The sequence below is a fragment of the Psittacula echo genome, assembly GCF_963264785.1.
Source record: "Psittacula echo genome assembly, chromosome: 19".
Lineage (NCBI taxonomy): Eukaryota > Metazoa > Chordata > Aves > Psittaciformes > Psittacidae > Psittacula > Psittacula echo.
The window spans coordinates 6,070,176-6,076,049 of record NC_137755.1 but is presented as its reverse complement, the minus strand read 5'-3'; the positions used below and the strand labels follow the sequence as shown (position 1 = coordinate 6,076,049).

The window sequence follows — 5,874 nt, the reverse complement described above, 5'->3', positions numbered from 1 at the left end:
GGGAGAGCAGTGGGAAAAGGGAATGGTCTGGATTGAGACCTTCCTGGCAAGAGCCAGAAGTAAAGGTGGTGTCCTTGGGTGCAAGGTACCCCATGTTCAGGGGACAGGGCACCTCATCTGGGACAGCTTCCTGCCTGTAGCACCCTCTCTGCTGTGCACACCCCTCTCTCTGCCCGCACTCACAAGTGTCTCACAGAAGCTTTGCACTTCCACTGTAGCAGTAGCACCTCCCTTCAGGAGTTTCCTGCATTCTCCAGGCTCAGGGATGGATCCTGCATTCCAGGCAAGTTTGGGTAGTGCAGGAGAGGCAGACAGGGAGGTCGGCTCATGGGGCATGAGGAGCAGTGTTCAGGCACCCCCAGCAGTGGGCATTCCCCATGGGCCACGCTGAGGCATGTTCCCATGAGGGAAACTTCTCAGATAGCCTCTGGTTTGTCCAGGGTCTGCAGCCACACTCCAGGAACACCTCCTCCTCCTCCACCTACAAACATCAACTGCTCTCCATTGCTGGGCTCCGTCCTGCTTGTAAGGATTGGTTAAAGCCCTGAACCATCACCTTGCTTCTTGCTGACTTCCCTCCACCCTCCCTCACCTCCCTGCACACTGCTCATTGCCACCAGTAACTCACTGAAGAGTTAAGAAGCTCTCAAGGCTTTCCTCAGGGGGTGACCATGTTTCTCCATTGACCATTGATGGATCCATGGGGTGCCAGGTGTGAGGTTCCTGCAGAGGCAGAGCTGCCCCTGGGCAGAGCCCTGCTGCCAGGAGGGGTGTGCAGGGCAGAGCTGAGCACACAGCCCATGGGATGGGCTCTGGGAGCACTGAGAGGGAGCAGAGCTGGGCCCAGAGCAGCAGCTCCTGGCAGGGACAGCTCCAGGCAGCAGAGACATGGGCAGGGAGTGGGGGGAAAGGGCAGCCCAGGCCTGGGGAGGGTGCGTTCAGGCAGCTCTCTTGGTGTCTGGCACTGGAGGTGGCTGCTGGCCATGCTCTGCTGGGCACAGTCCTTTGCTTCTCCCCATGAGACCTCCGTGATCTGTGGAAGTTTGAGCACAGGGGAAATGGGAAAGGACTGATGGACACTGCAGCTCTCCTGCCTCTGCACTAATCTGCAAAAAGCTGAGGACTTCTCCCTATTTCAATACTCTTCAGGTTTTCAGTCATACAGAGAATGTTTTATAACCCCCCGGAAAAAAACCAACCTCAGCAATGTTATGCCCGTAAATTAATAACACAGTCCAAGTGACTCTACGGCCATGCTGAGCCTCTCTTGTGCAGACCAGACTCATGCGAGTCATGAGTACAAGTAGAGAACTTTACAATCAAGTTGGATTTCATCTCACATCCCTTGAGAACATTAGAGATGGACAAAGCATTGCTTCAGACATAAGATGACTCCCAGCCAACATGGCCTTGAACACTGTCGGGAATGGGGCAGCCACAGATCCTCTGGGCACCCTGTGCCAGTGTCCCACCACCCTCAAACAGAAAAAATTCCTCCAAATGTCCAAGCTTGATCTCCCTTTTTTCAGCTTAAATCTATTGCCCCTCGTCCTGTCACTGCACACCCTTCTAAAAAGCCCCTCTCCAGATTTCTCGTAGGCCCTGTTTAGCTATGGGCAGATGCTGAGGTGTCTCCCTGGAACCTTCTCTTCTCCAGGATGAACACCCCCATCTCTCTCAGCCTGTCTTCATCGGAGACGTGCTCCAGCCCTTAGAGCACAGCAGTTAATGGCTGGACTCGATGTTCTCATTGGTCTTTTCAAATGAAATGATTCTGGGATTTCATCTGACATCCCTTGTGAACGTCAGAGCTGGGCAAAGCACAGCTTCAGAGCAAACCTGACTCCCATCCAACCTGGCCTTGAACATGGCTAGCCATGGGGCAGCCACAGTTTCCCTGGGCACCCCCTGTGAGCACCTCAGCATTCTCACAGAGAAGAACTTCCTCCTAATGTCCAAGCTAAATCTGCCTTTTTTTCAGCTGAAGCCATTTCCCCTTGTCCTGTCACTGCACACCCTTGTAGAAAGCCCCTCTCCAGATTTCTTGTAGGCCCTGTCTAAGTATGGGCAGATTGCTAGGATGTCTCACTGGAACATTCTCTTCTCCAGGCTCAGCACCCTCAGCTCTCTCAGCCTCTTCATCAGAGATGTGCTCCAGCCCTCAGAGCAACTTTAGGGCCCTTCATAAACCTATCATTGTAGGATCATAAGAGAACAGAGGTTGGTAGGGACCCCAGGAGTTCTTAAGTCCAACTCGTCAGGAACAGGGTCACAGCTAGTGGTTCAAGGCTTAATTTAGCCTGAGTTGGAAATCCTCAAGGCCAGAGACTGCACAGCCTCTCTGGGTGACCTGATGCAGCCCTTGCCTGAGCCTAGGGGAACAAGGTTTTCTGATGTCCTGGCAGAGCCTCTCCTCTGTCACTCTCCCCCATTGCCTTTTGTCCTCCCACCAGGCACCATTGTCAGGAGCCTGGCTCTGTATTCTCCATGTCCTCCTTGCTGGTACAGGCAGCCAGTCCCCAACAGCCTTCCCTTCCCAAGATCTCAGGTCCCCATCAGCCTTCCCTTCTCTGGGCTGGAAAAGCCCAGCTCCCCCAGTCTCTCCCCACAGGCATCGTGCTCCAGTCCCTGCCCGTTCTGAGGGCCTATTGCTAAACCCACTCCTGCTTGCCAATAGCGTTCCTGAATTGGGGATCTGAAACCTGGATGGAGTATTCCAGAGCATCCCTTCCCTTGCTCTCCTGCCGTGCTCCTGGTCATACAGCCCGCCATGCTGCTGTCCTCCCTTGCTGCCAGGGCACACGCTGCCTCCTGTCCAGCTCCTGCCCACCCAGACCTTTCCCATGGGCTGCTCCCAGCCAGGCAGCCCCAGCCTGGGCCATTGCAGGGGAGTCCCCTGCAGGGACCCCTGTGTCCCCTGCTCTCCTGCCCAGGACACCCTGAGAGCTCTGCAGCTCCCCCATGCCATCCCATCTCCCCACACCAGCACAACAGCCCTGGCCCTTGGACTCCTCAAGAGCTCTTCCTGCTCCAGGCACAGAGCAGCCACCCCGGAGCTGGAGCAGCCAGAAAGCTGATTTCATTCCCCTTCATTCCTGCCATGTGAGGACATAGCACAGAGCAGAAGGTGCTGCAGGATCATTTATTTCCCTTAAATACAGTGAGAGCCCCATAGTGACACAAAATCTGTTGGTCACACAACACGAGTGTCTACTTAAGAAGCACGGGATGAAAATTGACATTTCTATGAAGACAACATCACCAAAAATTGAAAGAGGAAAACAAATGTAAAGCAGCAAAGACAGATTTGGCCTGTCATGACCTACACTGGCAGCCCTTTTTAGAGGAAAGCAGGCAGTGTATGCCGGCTGAAACACATCCAGTCACCATCTTCCTCACAGCATCCTTGAGCTCCTGGTTCCTCAGGCTGTAGATGAGGGGGTTCACTACTGGAGGCACCACCGAGTACAGCACTGACACCACCAGATCCAGGGATGGGGAGGAGACGGGGAGGGGCTTCAGGTAGGCAAATGCTGAAGTGCTGACCAGGTGAGGGAGGCACATAGAAAAGGCTTTGCGTCTTCCCTGCTCAGAGGGGATCCTCAGCACAGCCCTGAAGATCTGCACATAGGAACTCACAGTGAACATAAAACAGCCAAGTGCCAAACAGAAACCAAGCACAAGAAGCCCAACTCCCCTGAGGTAGGAATGTGAGCAGGAGAGCTTGAGGATCTGGGGGCTTTCACAGAAGAACTGCTCCACAGCATTGCCTCGGCAGAGGGTGAGTGAAGATGTATTGGCTGTGTGCAGCAGAGCAGTGAGAAACCCAGCGCCCCAGGCAGCTGCTGCCATGTGGACACAAGCTCTGCTGCCCAGGAGGCTCCCGTAGTGCAGGGGCTTGCAGATGGCCACGTAGCGGTCGTAGGACATGACAGTGAGGAGGGAAAACTCGGCTGACATGAAAAAGAGAAAGAAAAAGATCTGTGCAGCACAACCTGTATAGAAGTTGGCCCTGGTGTCCCACAGGGAATTGGCCATGGATTTGGGGACAGTGGTGGAGATGCAGCCCAGGTCCAGCAGGGAGAGGTTGAGGAGGAAGAAGTACATGGGGGTGTGGAGGTGCTGGTCGCAGGCTGTGCTGGTGATGATGAGGCCGTTGCCCAGGAGAGCAGCCAGGAAGATGCCCAGGAAGAGCCAGAAGTGTCAGAGCTGCAGCTCCCGCGTGTCTGCGAATGGCAGGAGGAGGAAGTGGGTGATGGAGCTGCCGTTGGACATCTGCTGCCTCTGGGCATGAGGCACTGCCACAAGAGAAAAGAGCAGTGTCGTGTTAGGACAGGAGGGATGTCAGATACTGAAGTTCAATTTACACTCTCACAACTCTGAACACTTTAAGGGTACAGAGGAGAGGCTCAGCGTGAGTTGGTTGTGATTATCTCTGAGGTTGTTTGGTTTGTTTTTTTTCCCAGTGTAACACCTGATAAGTGACATTTTAGGGATAAAAAGTATTTTGAAGGCAACTGTGAAGAGTCTGAGCATGGGAGAGACAAAAGGGCTCAGCTGTCTGTGGGTTAGTGCCTACTCAAGATTGCTGCAGAGTCCATCACTCTGGTTCTCAGCTGCCCTGCAATTTCTAGAGGAACAGTCAGCTCCTTGCGCAGCAGAGCATGGCCAGCAGCCACCTCCAGTGCCAGGCACCAAGAGAGCTGCCCAGGCCTGGGCTGCCCTTTCCCCCCACTCCCTGCCCATGTCTCTGCTGCCTGGAGCTGTCCCTGCCAGGAGCTGCTGCTCTGGGCCCAGCTCTGCTCCCTCTCAGTGCTCCCAGAGCCCATCCCATGGGCTGTGTGCTCAGCTCTGCCCTGCACACCCCTCCCGGCAGCAGGGCTCTGCCCAGGGGCAGCTCTGCCTCCTCAGGGGCTCAGCAGCAGCTCACACAAGTCCTGACAAGACTCTCGGTGCCTTCTCCAAAGCAGAGAAGGAAATTCCCAGCTCCCACTGCCCAACCTGGCCACCAAGAGTGAAAAACATCAAAGCTCTGAATCCTTCCCTATCTGGTAAACACTGCCTCAGTGTCTTTCAGAAGGATCCTCTGCAAATGTGCTCAGAGTGATGTGGAGCTCTGAGCAGCCCTGACCCACACAGCACCCTCTCCAGTGCACAAGAACACTTTTCCTTCCCTGCCAGGGGTTGTGCCTTCCCCAACAGCTTCTCCACTATCAACGTGGGGAGCTCCTGGGCAGCTCCCGGGCAGGCTGAGTGCTGACCCTGGCAGGCAGCAGAGTCCTTGCCCCTGCACACAGCCCCTGGGCTGCAGGCACCCTGCTGGCAAGGACAGCGCTGGGCACCCCTGCCTGCACACCCACATTCACAGCCTGCAGCCAGCCCCGGGAAAAGGGACCTGCCTTGTCCTGTCCCTCACATGGTGCAGAGGAAAGCCCTGCTCTGCAGCACATCCTCCTCCTTATCTACACAGAGAAACCAAGAGAGTCCTCCTGACAGATCCCATGGACTGTGCGAGGCAGCAGCTTGAGGAGATCCCTCCAGGAACTGCGGCTGCATTGCCCTGCACCCAGAGCCTTACCATGCACAGGGCTGGGAAGGTTTCTCCTGCAGGGAGCTCTCAGCATCCTCCACTGCCAAGTGCCTTTAAGCTCTCTGAGGCTCGCAGGTCTCCCCTTGCTCCCAGCTCATCAGGAGAGGCCCAGCCCAAGGTGGCTCTGCCTCTGCCCCACTGGGCTCCCTCCAGGTCTCCCTGGGGCTCCAGAGGAACCCCATTGTTAAGAGCATGAAGCATGCACTGATGTTCCGTCCCTCAGCTGGCAGACACACTGCCTTCCTGCAGTGTCATTTCTCTGCTGAGAGATGGAGTTTGGTGTA

General features: G+C 55.5%; 1 pseudogene across 1 annotated transcript; it reads right to left on the bottom strand.

Annotated features, from left to right (window-relative positions):
* Positions 1–3,315: 3,315 nt before the first annotated feature.
* Positions 3,316–4,275, bottom strand: LOC308228606 (olfactory receptor 14A16-like; annotated as a pseudogene). Its single transcript has one exon. The product of its transcript is annotated as an olfactory receptor 14A16-like (transcript).
* Between the last annotated feature and the right edge of the window lie 1,599 nt (positions 4,276–5,874).